The sequence below is a fragment of the Parasteatoda tepidariorum genome, chromosome 9 (genome assembly GCF_982258835.1).
Source record: "Parasteatoda tepidariorum strain Cologne lab strain chromosome 9, Ptep-v5.0, whole genome shotgun sequence".
Taxonomy (NCBI): Eukaryota; Metazoa; Arthropoda; class Arachnida; order Araneae; family Theridiidae; genus Parasteatoda; species Parasteatoda tepidariorum.
The window spans coordinates 96,849,389-96,862,831 of NC_141763.1; the positions used below are offsets into that span (position 1 = coordinate 96,849,389).

The following is a 13,443-nucleotide window of genomic DNA, read 5'->3' on the forward strand; positions in this document are numbered from 1 at the left end:
CGTTCGTGTCAGGATGGCCGAGCGGTCTAAGGCGCCAGACTCAAGGAGTGTTCCTTGCTCTGTTATCAGAGTGTTGAGTGTTCTGGTCCACGAATGTGGGCGTGGGATAGAATCCCACTTCTGACTGGCACATTTTTTACACATATTTGCATTTCTCACATAGGAGGTTTAAAAATTTCAATCTATCATTGAGGGTGTTCGGTTCAAAACGAGTTTTAATTTTATAATTCATAATAAGAATATTAAATGAAAAATGTTTGAATAATGATATTTTGCACGTTGTTTAACTAAAGAAAATTTGAATCGCTAAGAAACCGTGAATAATCTCAAAAGATCAATGCATTTTCTATTTAATATTAAAAAAATATCAGTTACGTTCGTGTCAGGATGGCCGAGCGGTCTAAGGCGCCAGACTCAAGGAGTGTTCCTTGCTCTGTTATCAGAGTGTTCAGTGTTCTAGTCCACGAATGTGGGCGTGGGTTCGAATCCCACTTCTGACTGGCACATTTTTTACACACATTCGCATTTCTCACATAGGATGTTTAAAAATTTCAATCTATCATTGAGGGTGTTCGGTTCAAAACGAGTTTTAATTTTATAATTCATAATAAAAATATTAAATGAAAAATGTTTGGATAATGATATTTTGCACGTTGTTTAACTAAAGAAAATTTGAATCGCTAAGAAACCGTGAATAATCTAAAAAGATCAATGCATTTTCTATTCAATATTAAAAAAATATCAGTTACGTTCGTGTCAGGATGGCCGAGCGGTCTAAGGCGCCAGACTCAAGGAGTGTTCCTTGCTCTGTTATCAGAGTGTTGAGTGTTCTGGTCCACGAATGTGGGCGTGGGTTCGAATCCCACTTCTGACTGACAAATTTTTTACACATATTTGCATTTCTCGCATAGGAGGTTTAAAAATTTCAATCTATCATTGAGGGTGCTCGGTTCAAAACGAGTTTTAATTTTATAATTCATAATAAAAATATTAAATGAAAAATATTTGGAGAATGATATTTTGCACGTTGTTTAACTAAAGAAAATTTGAATCGCTAAGAAACCGTGAATAATCTCAAAAGATCAATGCATTTTCTATTCAATATTAAAAAAATATCTGTTACGTTCGTGTCAGGATGGCCGAGCGGTCTAAGGCGCCAGACTCAAGGAGTGTTCCTTGCTCTGTTATCAGAGTGTTGAGTGTTCTGGTCCACGAATGTGGGCGTGGGTTCGAATCCCACTTCTGACTGGCACATTTTTTACACATATTCGCCTTTCTCACATAGGAGGTTTAAAAATTTCAATCTATCATTGAGGGTGTTCGGTTCAAAACGAGTTTTAATTTTATAATTCATAATAAAAATATTAAATGAAAAATGTTTGGATAATGATATTTTGCACGTTGTTTAACTAAAGAAAATTTGAATCGCTAAGAAACCGTGAATAATCTCAAAAGATCAATGCATTTTCTATTCAATATTAAAAAAATATCAGTTACGTTCGTGTCAGGATGGCCGAGCGGTCTAAGGCGCCAGACTCAAGGAGTGTTCCTTGCTCTGTTATCAGAGTGTTGAGTGTTCTGGTCCACGAATGTGGGCGTGGGTTCGAATCCCACTTCTAACTGGCAAATTTTTTACACATATTCGCATTTCTCACATAGGAGGTTTAAAAATTTCAATCTATCATTGAGGGTGCTCGGTTCAAAACGAGTTTTAATTTTATAATTCATAATAAAAATATTAAATGAAAAATGTTTGGAGAATGATATTTTGCACGTTGTTTAACTAAAGAAAATTTGAATCGCTAAGAAACCGTGAATAATCTCAAAAGATCAATGCATTTTCTATTCAATATTAAAAAAATATCTGTTACCTTCGTGTCAGGATGGCCGAGCGGTCTAAGGCGCCAGACTCAAGGAGTGTTCCTTGCTCTGTTATCAGAGTGTTGAGTGTTCTGGTCCACGAATGTGGGCGTGGGTTCGAATCCCACTTCTGACTGGCACATTTTTTACACATATTCGCCTTTCTCACATAGGAGGTTTAAAAATTTCAATCTATCATTGAGGGTGTTCGGTTCAAAACGAGTTTTAATTTTATAATTCATAATAAAAATATTAAATGAAAAATGTTTGGATAATGATATTTTGCACGTTGTTTAACTAAAGAAAATTTGAATCGCTAAGAAACCGTGAATAATCTCAAAAGATCAATGCATTTTCTATTCAATATTAAAAAAATATCAGTTACGTTCCTGGCAGGATGGCCGAGCGGTCTAAGGCGCCAGACTCAAGGAGTGTTCCTTGCTCTGTTATCAGAGTGTTGAGTGTTCTGGTCCACGAATGTGGGCGTGGGTTCGAATCCAACTTCTGACTGGCAAATTTTTTACACATATTCGCATTTCTCACATAGGAGGTTTAAAAATTTCAATCTATCATTGAGGGTGCTCGGTTCAAAACGAGTTTTAATTTTATAATTCATAATAAAAATATTAAATGAAAAATGTTTGGAGAATGATATTTTGCACGTTGTTTAACTAAAGAAAATTTAATCGCTAAGAAACCGTGAATAATCTCAAAAGATCAATGCATTTTCTATTCAATATTAAAAAAATATCTGTTACGTTCGTGTTAGGATGGCCGAGCGGTCTAAGGCGCCAGACTCAAGGAGTGTTCCTTGCTCTGTTATCAGAGTGTTGAGTGTTCTGGTCCACGAATGTGGGCGTGGGTTCGAATCCCACTTCTGACTGGCACATTTTTTACACATATTCGCCTTTCTCACATAGGAGGTTTAAAAATTTCAATCTATCATTGAGGGTGTTCGGTTCAAAACGAGTTTTAATTTTATAATTCATAATAAAAATATTAAATGAAAAATGTTTGGATAATGATATTTTGCACGTTGTTTAACTAAAGAAAATTTGAATCGCTAAGAAACCGTGAATAATCTCAAAAGATCAATGCATTTTCTATTCAATATTAAAAAAATATCAGTTACGTTCCTGGCAGGATGGCCGAGCGGTCTAAGGCGCCAGACTCAAGGAGTGTTCCTTGCTCTGTTATCAGAGTGTTGAGTGTTCTGGTCCACGAATGTGGGCGTGGGTTCGAATCCAACATCTGACTGGCAAATTTTTTACACATATTCGCATTTCTCACATAGGAGGTTTAAAAATTTCAATCTATCATTGAGGGTGCTCGGTTCAAAACGAGTTTTAATTTTATAATTCATAATAAAAATATTAAATGAAAAATGTTTGGAGAATGATATTTTGCACGTTGTTTAACTAAAGAAAATTTGAATCGCTAAGAAACCGTGAATAATCTCAAAAGATCAATGCATTTTCTATTCAATATTAAAAAAATATCTGTTACGTTCGTGTCAGGATGGCCGAGCGGTCTAAGGCGCCAGACTCAAGGAGTGTTCCTTGCTCTGTTATCAGAGTGTTGAGTGTTCTGGTCCACAAATGTGGGCGTGGGTTCGAATCCCACTTCTGACTGGCACATTTTTTACACATATTCGCCTTTCTCACATAGGAGGTTTAAAAATTTCAATCTATCATTGAGGGTGTTCGGTTCAAAACGAGTTTTAATTTTATAATTCATAATAAAAATATTAAATGAAAAATGTTTGGATAATGATATTTTGCACGTTGTTAACTAAAGAAAATTTGAATCGCTAAGAAACCGTGAATAATCTCAAAAGATCAATGCATTTTCTATTCAATATTAAAAAAATATCAGTTACGTTCGTGTCAGGATGGCCGAGCGGTCTAAGGCGCCAGACTCAAGGAGTGTTCCTTGCTCTGTTATCAGAGTGTCGAGTGTTCTGGTCCACGAATGTGGGCGTGGGTTCGAATCCCACTTCTGACTGGCAATTTTTTTACACATATTCGCATTTCTCACATAGGAGGTTTAAAAATTTCAATCTATCATTGAGGGTGCTCGGTTCAAAACGAGTTTTAATTTTATAATTCATAATAAAAATATTAAATGAAAAATGTTTGGAGAATGATATTTTGCACGTTGTTTAACTAAAGAAAATTTGAATCGCTAAGAAACCGTGAATAATCTCAAAAGATCAATGCATTTTCTATTCAATATTAAAAAAATATCTGTTACGTTCGTGTCAGGATGGCCGATCGGCTAAGGCGCCAGACTCAAGGAGTGTTCCTTGCTCTGTTATCAGAGTGTTGAGTGTTCTGGTCCACAAATGTGGGCGTGGGTTCGAATCCCACTTCTGACTGGCACATTTTTTACACATATTCGCCTTTCTCACATAGGAGGTTTAAAAATTTCAATCTATCATTGAGGGTGTTCGGTTCAAAACGAGTTTTAATTTTATAATTCATAATAAAAATATTAAATGAAAAATGTTTGGATAATGATATTTTGCACGTTGTTAACTAAAGAAAATTTGAATCGCTAAGAAACCGTGAATAATCTCAAAAGATCAATGCATTTTCTATTCAATATTAAAAAAATATCAGTTACGTTCGTGTCAGGATGGCCGAGCGGTCTAAGGCGCCAGACTCAAGGAGTGTTCCTTGCTCTGTTATCAGAGTGTTGAGTGTTCTGGTCCACGAATGTGGGCGTGGGTTCGAATCCCACTTCTGACTGGCAATTTTTTTACACATATTCGCATTTCTCACATAGGAGGTTTAAAAATTTCAATCTATCATTGAGGGTGCTCGGTTCAAAACGAGTTTTAATTTTATAATTCATAATAAAAATATTAAATGAAAAATGTTTGGAGAATGATATTTTGCACGTTGTTTAACTAAAGAAAATTTGAATCGCTAAGAAACCGTGAATAATCTCAAAAGATCAATGCATTTTCTATTCAATATTAAAAAAATATCTGTTACGTTCGTGTCAGGATTTCCGATCGGCTAAGGCGCCAGACTCAAGGAGTGTTCCTTGCTCTGTTATCAGAGTGTTGAGTGTTCTGGTCCACGAATGTGGGCGTGGGTTCGAATCCCACTTCTGACTGGCACATTTTTTACACATATTCGCCTTTCTCACATAGGAGGTTTAAAAATTTCAATCTATCATTGAGGGTGTTCGGTTCAAAACGAGTTTTAATTTTATAATTCATAATAAAAATATTAAATGAAAAATGTTTGGATAATGATATTTTGCACGTTGTTTAACTAAAGAAAATTTGAATCGCTAAGAAACCGTGAATAATCTCAAAAGATCAATGCATTTTCTATTCAATATTAAAAAAATATCAGTTACGTTCGTGTCAGGATGGCCGAGCGGTCTAAGGCGCCAGACTCAAGGAGTGTTCCTTGCTCTGTTATCAGAGTGTTGAGTGTTCTGGTCCACGAATGTGGGCGTGGGTTCGAATCCCACTTCTGACTGGCACATTTTTTACACATATTCGCATTTCTCACATAGGAGGTTTAAAAATTTCAATCTATCATTGAGGGTGTTCGGTTCAAAACGAGTTTTAATTTTATAATTCATAATAAAAATATTAAATGAAAAAAGTTTGGATAATGATATTTTGCACGTTGTTTAACTAAAGAAAATTTGAATCGCTAAGAAACCGTGAATAATCTCAAAAGATCAATGCATTTTCTATTCAATATTAAAAAAATATCAGTTACGTTCGTGTCAGGATGGCCGAGCGGTCTAAGGCGCCAGACTCAAGGAGTGTACCTTAATCTGTTATCAGAGTGTTGAGTGTTCTGGTCCACGAATGTGGGCGTGTGTTCGAATCCCACTTCTGACTGGCACATTTTTTACACATATTCGCATTTCTCACATAGGAGGTTTAAAAATTTCAATCTATCTTTGAGGGTGTTCGGTTCAAAACGAGTTTTAATTTTATAATTCATAATAAAAATATTAAATGAAAAATGTTTGGATAATGATATTTTGCACGTTGTTTAACTAAAGAAAATTTGAATCGCTAAGAAACCGTGAATAATCTCAAAAGATCAATGCATTTTCTATTCAATATTAAAAAAATATCAGTTACGTTCGTGTCAGGATGGCCGAGCGGTCTAAGGCGCCAGACTCAAGGAGTGTTCATTGCTCTGTTATGAGAGTGTTGAGTGTTCTGGTCCACGAATGTGGGCGTGGGTTCGAATCCCACATCTGACTGGCACATTTTTTACACATATTCGCATTTCTCACATAGGTTTAAAAATTTCAATCTATCATTGAGGGTGTTCGGTTCAAAACGAGTTTTAATTTTATAATTTATAATAAAAATATTAAATGAAAAATGTTTGAATAATGATATTTTGCACGTTGTTTAACTAAAGAAAATTTGAATTACTGAGAAACCGTGAATAATCTCAAAAGATCAATGCATTTTCTATTTAATATTAAAAAAATATCAGTTACGTTCGTGTCAGGATGGCCGAGCGGTCTAAGGCGCCAGACTAAAGGAGTGTTCCTTGCTCTGTTATGAGAGTGTTGAGTGTTCTGGTCCACGAATGTGGGCGTGGGTTCGAATCCCACTTCTGACTGGCACATTTTTTACACATATTCGCATTTCTCACATAGGAGGTTTAAAAATTTCAATCTATCATTGAGGGTGTTCGGTTCAAAACGAGTTTTAATTTTATAATTCATAATAAAAATATTAAATGAAAAATGTTTGGATAATGATATTTTGCACGTTGTTTAACTAAAGAAAATTTGAATCGCTAAGAAATCGTGAATAATCTCAAAATATCAATGCATTTTCTATTTAATATTAAAAAAAATATCAGTTACGTTCGTGTCAGGATGGCCGAGCGGTCTAAGGCGCCTGACTCAAGGAGTGTTCCTTGCTCTGTTATCAGAGTGTTGAGTGTTCTGGTCCACGAATGTGGGCGTGGGTTCGAATCCCACTTCTGACTGGCACATTTTTTACACATATTCGCCTTTCTCACATAGGAGGTTTAAAAATTTCAATCTATCATTGAGGGTGTTCGGTTCAAAACGAGTTTTAATTTTATAATTCATAATAAAAATAATAAATGAAAAATGTTTGGATAATGATATTTTGCACGTTGTTTAACTAAAGAAAATTTGAATCGCTAAGAAACCGTGAATAATCTCAAAAGATCAATGCATTTTCTATTCAATATTAAAAAAATATCAGTTACGTTCGTGTCAGGATGGCCGAGCGGTCTAAGGCGCCAGACTCAAGGAGTGTTCCTTGCTCTGTTATCAGAGTGTTGAGTGTTCTGGTCCACGAATGTGGGCGTGGGTTCGAATCCCACTTCTGACTGGCACATTTTTTACACATATTCGCATTTCTCACATAGGAGGTTTAAAAATTTCAATCTATCATAGAGGGTGTTCGGTTCAAAACGAGTTTTAATTTTATAATTCATAATAAAAATATTAAATGAAAAAAGTTTGGATAATGATATTTTGCACGTTGTTTAACTAAAGAAAATTTGAATCGCTAAGAAACCGTGAATAATCTCAAAAGATCAATGCATTTTCTATTCAATATTAAAAAAATATCAGTTACGTTCGTGTCAGGATGGCCGAGCGGTCTAAGGCGCCAGACTCAAGGAGTGTACCTTAATCTGTTATCAGAGTGTTGAGTGTTCTGGTCCACGAATGCGGGCGTGTGTTCGAATCCCACTTCTGGCTGGCACATTTTTTACACATATTCGCATTTCTCACATAGGAGGTTTAAAAATTTCAATCTATCTTTGAGGGTGTTCGGTCCAAAACGAGTTTTAATTTTATAATTCATAATAAAAATATTAAATGAAAAATGTTTGGATAATGATATTTTGCACGTTGTTTAACTAAAGAAAATTTGAATCGCTAAGAAACCGTGAATAATCTCAAAAGATCAATGCATTTTCTATTCAATATTAAAAAAATATCAGTTACGTTCGTGTCAGGATGGCCGAGCGGTCTAAGGCGCCAGACTCAAGGAGTGTTCCTTGCTCTGTTATCACAGTGTTGAGTGTTCTGGTCCACGAATGTGGGCGTGGGTTCGAATCCCACTTCTGACTGGCGCATTTTTTACACATATTCGCATTTCTCACATAGGAGGTTTAAAAATTTCAATCTATCATTGAGGGTGTTCGGTCCAAAACGAGTTTTAATTTTATAATTCATAATAAAAATATTAAATGAAAAATGTTTGGATAATGATATTTTGCACGTTGCTTAACTAAAGAAAATTTGAATCGCTAAGAAACCGTGAATAATCTCAAAAGATCAATGCATTTTCTATTCAATATTAAAAAAATATCAGTTACGTTCGTGTCAGGATGGCCGAGCGGTCTAAGGCGCAAGACTCAAGGAGTGTTCCTTGCTCTGTTATCTGAGTGTTGAGTGTTCAGGTCCACGAATGTGGGCGTGGGTTCGAATCCCACTTCTGACTGGCACATTTTTTACACATATTCGCATTTCTCACATAGGAGGTTTAAAAATTTCAATCAATCATTGAGGGTGTTCGGTTCAAAACGAGTTTTAATTTTATAATTCATAATAAAAATATTAAATGAAAATTGTTTGGATAATGATATTTTGCACGTTGTTTAACTAAAGAAAATTTGAATCGCTAAGAAACCGTGAATAATCTCAAAAGATCAATGCATTTTCTATTCAATATTAAAAAAATATCAGTTACGTTCGTGTCAGGATGGCCGAGCGGTCTAAGGCGCCAGACTCAAGGAGTGTTCCTTGCTCTGTTATCAGAGTGTTGAGTGTTCTGGTCCACGAATGTGGGCGTGGGTTCGAATCCCACTTCTGACTGGCACATTTTTTACACATATTCGCATTTCTCACATAGGAAGTTTAAAAATTTCAATCTATCATTGAGGATGTTCGGTTCAAAACGAGTTTTAATTTTATAATTCATAATAAAAATATTAAATGAAAAATGTTTGGATAATGATATTTTGCACGTTGTTTAACTAAAGAAAATTTGAATCGCTAAGAAACCGTGAATAATCTCAAAAGATAAATGCATTTTCTATTCAATATTAAAAAAATATCAGTTACGTTCGTGTCAGGATGGCCGAGCGGTCTAAGGCGCCAGACTCAAGGAGTGTTCCTTGCTCTGTTATCGGAATGTTGAGTGTTCTGGTCCACGAATGTGGGCGTGGGTTCGAATCCCACTTCTGACTGGCACATTTTTTACACATATTCGCATTTCTCACATAGGAGGTTTAAAAATTTCAATCTATCATTGAGGGTGTTCGGTTCAAAACGAGTTTTAATTTTATAATTCATAATAAAAATATTAAATGAAAATTGTTTGGATAATGATATTTTGCACGTTGTTTAACTAAAGAAAATTTGAATCGCTAAGAAACCGTGAATAATCTCAAAAGATCAATGCATTTTCTACTCAATATTAAAAAAATATCAGTTACGTTCGTGTCAGGATGGCCGAGCGGTCTAAGGCGCCAAACTCAAGGAGTGTTCCTTGCTCTGTTATCAGAGTGTTGAGTGTTCTGGTCCACGAATGTGGGCGTGGGTTCGAATCCCACTTCTGACTGGCACATTTTTTACACATATTCGCATTTCTCACATAGGATGTTTAAAAATTTCAATCTATCATTGAGGGTGTTTGGTTCAAAACGAGTTTTAATTTTATAATTCATAATAAAAATATTAAATGAAAAATGTTTGGATAATGATATTTTGCACGTTGTTTAACAAAAGAAAATTTGAATTGCTAAGAAACAGTGAATAAACTCAAAAGATCAATGCATTTTCTATTCAATATTAAAAAAATATCAGTTACGTTCGTGTCAGGATGGCCGAGCGGTCTAAGGCGCCAGACTCAAGGAGTGTTCCTTGCTCTGTTATCAGAGTGTTGAGTGTTCTGGTCCACGAATGTGGGCGTGGGTTCGAATCCCACTTCTGACTGGCACATTTTTTACACATATTCGCATTTCTCACATAGGAGGTTTAAAAATTTCAATCTATCATTGAGGGTGTTCGGTTCAAAACGAGTTTTAATTTTATAATTCATAATAAAAATATTAAATGAAAAATGTTTGGATAATGATATTTTGCACGTTGTTTAACTAAAGAAAATTTGAATAGCTAAGAAACCGTGAATAATCTCAAAAGATCAATGCATTTTCTATTCAATATTAAAAAAATATCAGTTACGTTCGTGTGAGGATGGCCGAGCGGTTTAAGGCGCCAGACTCAAGGAGTGTTCCTTGCTCTGCTATCAGAGTGTTGAGTGTTCTGGTCCACGAATGTGGGCGTGGGTTCGAATCCCACTTCTGACTGGCACATTTTTTACACATATTCGCATTTCTCACATAGGAGGTTTAAAAATTTCAATCTATCATTGAGGGTGTTCGGTTCAAAACGAGTTTTAATTTAATAATTCATAATAAAAATATTAAATGAAAATTGTTTGGATAATGATATTTTGCACGTTGTTTAACTAAAGAAAATTTGAATCGCTAAGAAACCGTGAATAATCTCAAAAGATCAATGCATTTTCTATTCAATATTAAAAAAATATCAGTTACGTTCGTGTCAGGATGGAAGAGCGGTCTAAGGCGCCAGACTCAAGGAGTGTTCCTTGCTCTGTTATTTGAGTGCTCTGGTCCACGAATGTGGGCGTGGGTTCGAATCCCACTTCTGACTGGCACATTTTTACACATATTCGCATTTCTCACATAGGAGGTTTAAAAATTTCAGTCTATCATTGAGGATGTTCGGTTCAAAATGAGTTTTAATTATATAATTCATAATAAAAATATTAAATGAAAAATGTTTGGATAATGATATTTTGAACGTTGTTTGACTAAAGAAAATTTGAATCGCTAAGAAACCGTGAATAATCTCAAAAGATCAATGCATTTTCCTTTCAATATTAAAAAAATATCAGTTACGTTCGTGTCAGGATGGCCGAGCGGTCTAAGGCGCATGACTCAAGGAGTGTTCCTTGCTCTGTTATCAGAGTGTTGCGTGTTCTGGTCCACGAATGTGGGCGTGGGTTCGAATCCCACTTCTGACTGGCACATTTTTTACACATATTCGCATTTCTCACATAGGATGTTTAAAAATTTCAATCTATCATTCAGGGTGTTCGGTTCAAATCGAGTTTTAATTTTATAATTCATAATAAAAATATTAAATGAAAAATGTTTGGATAATGATATTTTGCACGTTGTTTAACAAAAGAAAATTTGAATTGCTAAGAAACAGTGAATAAACTCAAAAGATCAATGCATTTTCTATTCAATGTTAAAAAAATATCAGTTACGTTCGTGTCAGGATGGCCGAGCGAACTAAGGCGCCAGACTCAAGGAGTGTTCCTTGCTCTGTTATCAGAGTGTTGAGTGTTCTGGTCCACGAATGTGGGCGTGGGTTCGAATCCCACTTCTGACTGGCACATTTTTTACACATATTCGCATTTCTCACATAGGAGGTTTAAAAATTTCAATCTATCATTGAGGGTGTTCGGTTCAAAACGAGTTTTAATTTTTTAATTCATAATAAAAATATTAAATGAAAAATGTTTGGATAATGATATTTTGCACGTTGTTTAACAAAAGAAAATTTGAATTGCTAAGAAACAGTGAATAAACTCAAAAGATCAATGCATTTTCTATTCAATATTAAAAAAATATCAGTAACGTTCGTGTCAGGATGGCCGAGCGGTCTAAGGCGCCAGACTCAAGGAGTGTTCCTTGCTCTGTTATCAGAGTGTTGAGTGTTCTGGTCCACGAATGTGGGCGTGGGTTCGAATCCCACTTCTGACTGGCACATTTTTTACACATATTCGCATTTCTCACATAGGAGGTTTAAAAATTTCAATCTATCATTGAGGGTGTTCGGTTCAAAACGAGTTTTAATTTTATAATTCATAAAAAAATATAAATGAAAAATGCTTGGATAATGATATTTTGCACGTTGTTTAACTAAAGAAAATTTGAATCGCTAAGAAACCGTGAATAATCTCAAAAGATCAATGCATTTTCTATTCAATATTAAAAAAATATCAGTTATGTTCGTGTCAGGATGGCCGAGCGGTCTAAGGCGCCAGACTCAAGGAGTGTTCCTTGCTCTGTTATCAGAGTGTTGAGTGTTCTGGTCCACGAATGTGGGCGTGGGTTCGAATCCCACTTCTGACTGGCCCATTTTTTACACATATTCGCATTTCTCACATAGGAGGTTTAAAAATTTCAATCTATCATTGAGGGTGTTCGGTTCAAAACGAGTTTCAATTTTATAATTCATAATAAAAATATTAAATGAAAAATGTTTGGATAATGATATTTTGCACGTTGTTTAACAAAAGAAAATTTGAATCGCTAAGAAACCGTGAATAAACTCAAAAGATCAATGCATTTTCTATTCAATATTAAAAAAATATCAGTTACGTTCGTGTCCGGATGGCCGAGCGGTCTAATACGCCAGACTCAAGGAGTGTTCCTTGCTCTGTTATCAGAGTGTTGAGTGTTCTGGTCCACGAATGTGGGCGTGGGTTCGAATTCCACTTCTGACTGGCACATATTTTACACATATTCGCATTTCTCACATAGGAGGCTTAAAAATTTCAATCTATCATTGAGGGTGTTCGGTTCAAAACGAGTTTTAATTTTATAATTCATAATAAAAATATTAAATGAAAATTGTTTGGATAATGATATTTTGCACGTTGTTTAACTAAAGAAAATTTGAATCGCTAAGAAACCGTGAATAATCTCAAACGATCAATGCATTTTCTATTCAATATTAAAAAAATATCAGTTACGTTCGTGTCAGGATGGCCGAGCGGTCTAAGTCGCCAGACTCAAGGAGTGTTCCTTGCTCTGTTATCAGAGTGTTGAGTGTTCTGGTCCACGAATGTGGGCGTGGGTTCGAATCCCACTTCTGACTGGCACATTTTTTACACATATTCGCATTTCTCACATAGGAGGTTTAAAAATTTCAATCTATCATTGAGGGTGTTCGGTTCAAAACGAGTTTTAATTTTATAATTCATAATAAAAATATTAAATGAAAATTGTTTGGATAATGATATTTTGCACGTTGTTTAACTAAAGAAAATTTGAATCGCTTAGAAACCGTGAATAATCTCAAAAGATCAATGCATTTTCTATTCAATATTAAAAATATATCAGTTACGTTCGTGTCAGGATGGCCGAGCGGTCTAAGGCGCCAGACTCAAGGAGTGTTCCTTGCTCTGTTATCAGAGTGTTGAGTGTTCTGGTCCACGAATGTGGGCGAGGGTTTGAATCCCACTTCTGACTGGCGCATTTTTTACACATATTCGCATTTCTCACATAGGAGGTTTAAAAATTTCAATCTATCATTGAGGGTGTTCGGTTCAAAACGAGTTTTAATTTAATAATTCATAATAAAAATATTAAATGAAAATTGTTTGGATAATGATATTTTGCACGTTGTTTAACTAAAGAAAATTTGAATCGATAAGAAACCGTGAATAATCTCAAAAGGTCAATGCATTTTCTATTCAATATTAAAAAAATATCA

General features: G+C 35.1%; 15 non-coding genes across 15 annotated transcripts; all 15 read left to right on the forward strand.

The window, feature by feature from the left end:
- The first annotated feature begins 755 nt into the window (after positions 1–755).
- On the forward strand, positions 756–874 carry TRNAL-CAA (transfer RNA leucine (anticodon CAA)). The gene is made up of 2 exons: positions 756–793; positions 829–874. It is a non-coding gene; the product is annotated as a tRNA-Leu (tRNA).
- Positions 875–1,129: 255 nt separating this feature from the next.
- TRNAL-CAA (transfer RNA leucine (anticodon CAA)) lies at positions 1,130–1,248 on the forward strand. The gene is made up of 2 exons: positions 1,130–1,167; positions 1,203–1,248. It is a non-coding gene; the product is annotated as a tRNA-Leu (tRNA).
- A 629-nt stretch (positions 1,249–1,877) lies between these two features.
- On the forward strand, positions 1,878–1,996 carry TRNAL-CAA (transfer RNA leucine (anticodon CAA)). The gene is made up of 2 exons: positions 1,878–1,915; positions 1,951–1,996. It is a non-coding gene; the product is annotated as a tRNA-Leu (tRNA).
- Positions 1,997–3,372: 1,376 nt separating this feature from the next.
- Positions 3,373–3,491, forward strand: TRNAL-CAA (transfer RNA leucine (anticodon CAA)). The gene is made up of 2 exons: positions 3,373–3,410; positions 3,446–3,491. It is a non-coding gene; the product is annotated as a tRNA-Leu (tRNA).
- A 254-nt stretch (positions 3,492–3,745) lies between these two features.
- TRNAL-CAA (transfer RNA leucine (anticodon CAA)) lies at positions 3,746–3,864 on the forward strand. The gene is made up of 2 exons: positions 3,746–3,783; positions 3,819–3,864. It is a non-coding gene; the product is annotated as a tRNA-Leu (tRNA).
- Positions 3,865–4,491: 627 nt separating this feature from the next.
- Positions 4,492–4,610, forward strand: TRNAL-CAA (transfer RNA leucine (anticodon CAA)). Its single transcript has 2 exons — positions 4,492–4,529; positions 4,565–4,610. It is a non-coding gene; the product is annotated as a tRNA-Leu (tRNA).
- Positions 4,611–5,238: 628 nt separating this feature from the next.
- On the forward strand, positions 5,239–5,357 carry TRNAL-CAA (transfer RNA leucine (anticodon CAA)). The gene is made up of 2 exons: positions 5,239–5,276; positions 5,312–5,357. It is a non-coding gene; the product is annotated as a tRNA-Leu (tRNA).
- A 1,000-nt stretch (positions 5,358–6,357) lies between these two features.
- TRNAF-AAA (transfer RNA phenylalanine (anticodon AAA)) lies at positions 6,358–6,476 on the forward strand. The gene is made up of 2 exons: positions 6,358–6,395; positions 6,431–6,476. It is a non-coding gene; the product is annotated as a tRNA-Phe (tRNA).
- Positions 6,477–7,106: 630 nt separating this feature from the next.
- TRNAL-CAA (transfer RNA leucine (anticodon CAA)) lies at positions 7,107–7,225 on the forward strand. Its single transcript has 2 exons — positions 7,107–7,144; positions 7,180–7,225. It is a non-coding gene; the product is annotated as a tRNA-Leu (tRNA).
- Positions 7,226–7,854: 629 nt separating this feature from the next.
- On the forward strand, positions 7,855–7,973 carry TRNAL-CAA (transfer RNA leucine (anticodon CAA)). Its single transcript has 2 exons — positions 7,855–7,892; positions 7,928–7,973. It is a non-coding gene; the product is annotated as a tRNA-Leu (tRNA).
- A 629-nt stretch (positions 7,974–8,602) lies between these two features.
- Positions 8,603–8,721, forward strand: TRNAL-CAA (transfer RNA leucine (anticodon CAA)). Its single transcript has 2 exons — positions 8,603–8,640; positions 8,676–8,721. It is a non-coding gene; the product is annotated as a tRNA-Leu (tRNA).
- A 255-nt stretch (positions 8,722–8,976) lies between these two features.
- Positions 8,977–9,095, forward strand: TRNAL-CAA (transfer RNA leucine (anticodon CAA)). The gene is made up of 2 exons: positions 8,977–9,014; positions 9,050–9,095. It is a non-coding gene; the product is annotated as a tRNA-Leu (tRNA).
- Positions 9,096–9,724: 629 nt separating this feature from the next.
- On the forward strand, positions 9,725–9,843 carry TRNAL-CAA (transfer RNA leucine (anticodon CAA)). Its single transcript has 2 exons — positions 9,725–9,762; positions 9,798–9,843. It is a non-coding gene; the product is annotated as a tRNA-Leu (tRNA).
- Positions 9,844–11,586: 1,743 nt separating this feature from the next.
- On the forward strand, positions 11,587–11,705 carry TRNAL-CAA (transfer RNA leucine (anticodon CAA)). Its single transcript has 2 exons — positions 11,587–11,624; positions 11,660–11,705. It is a non-coding gene; the product is annotated as a tRNA-Leu (tRNA).
- A 253-nt stretch (positions 11,706–11,958) lies between these two features.
- TRNAL-CAA (transfer RNA leucine (anticodon CAA)) lies at positions 11,959–12,077 on the forward strand. Its single transcript has 2 exons — positions 11,959–11,996; positions 12,032–12,077. It is a non-coding gene; the product is annotated as a tRNA-Leu (tRNA).
- Positions 12,078–13,443: the final 1,366 nt, after the last annotated feature.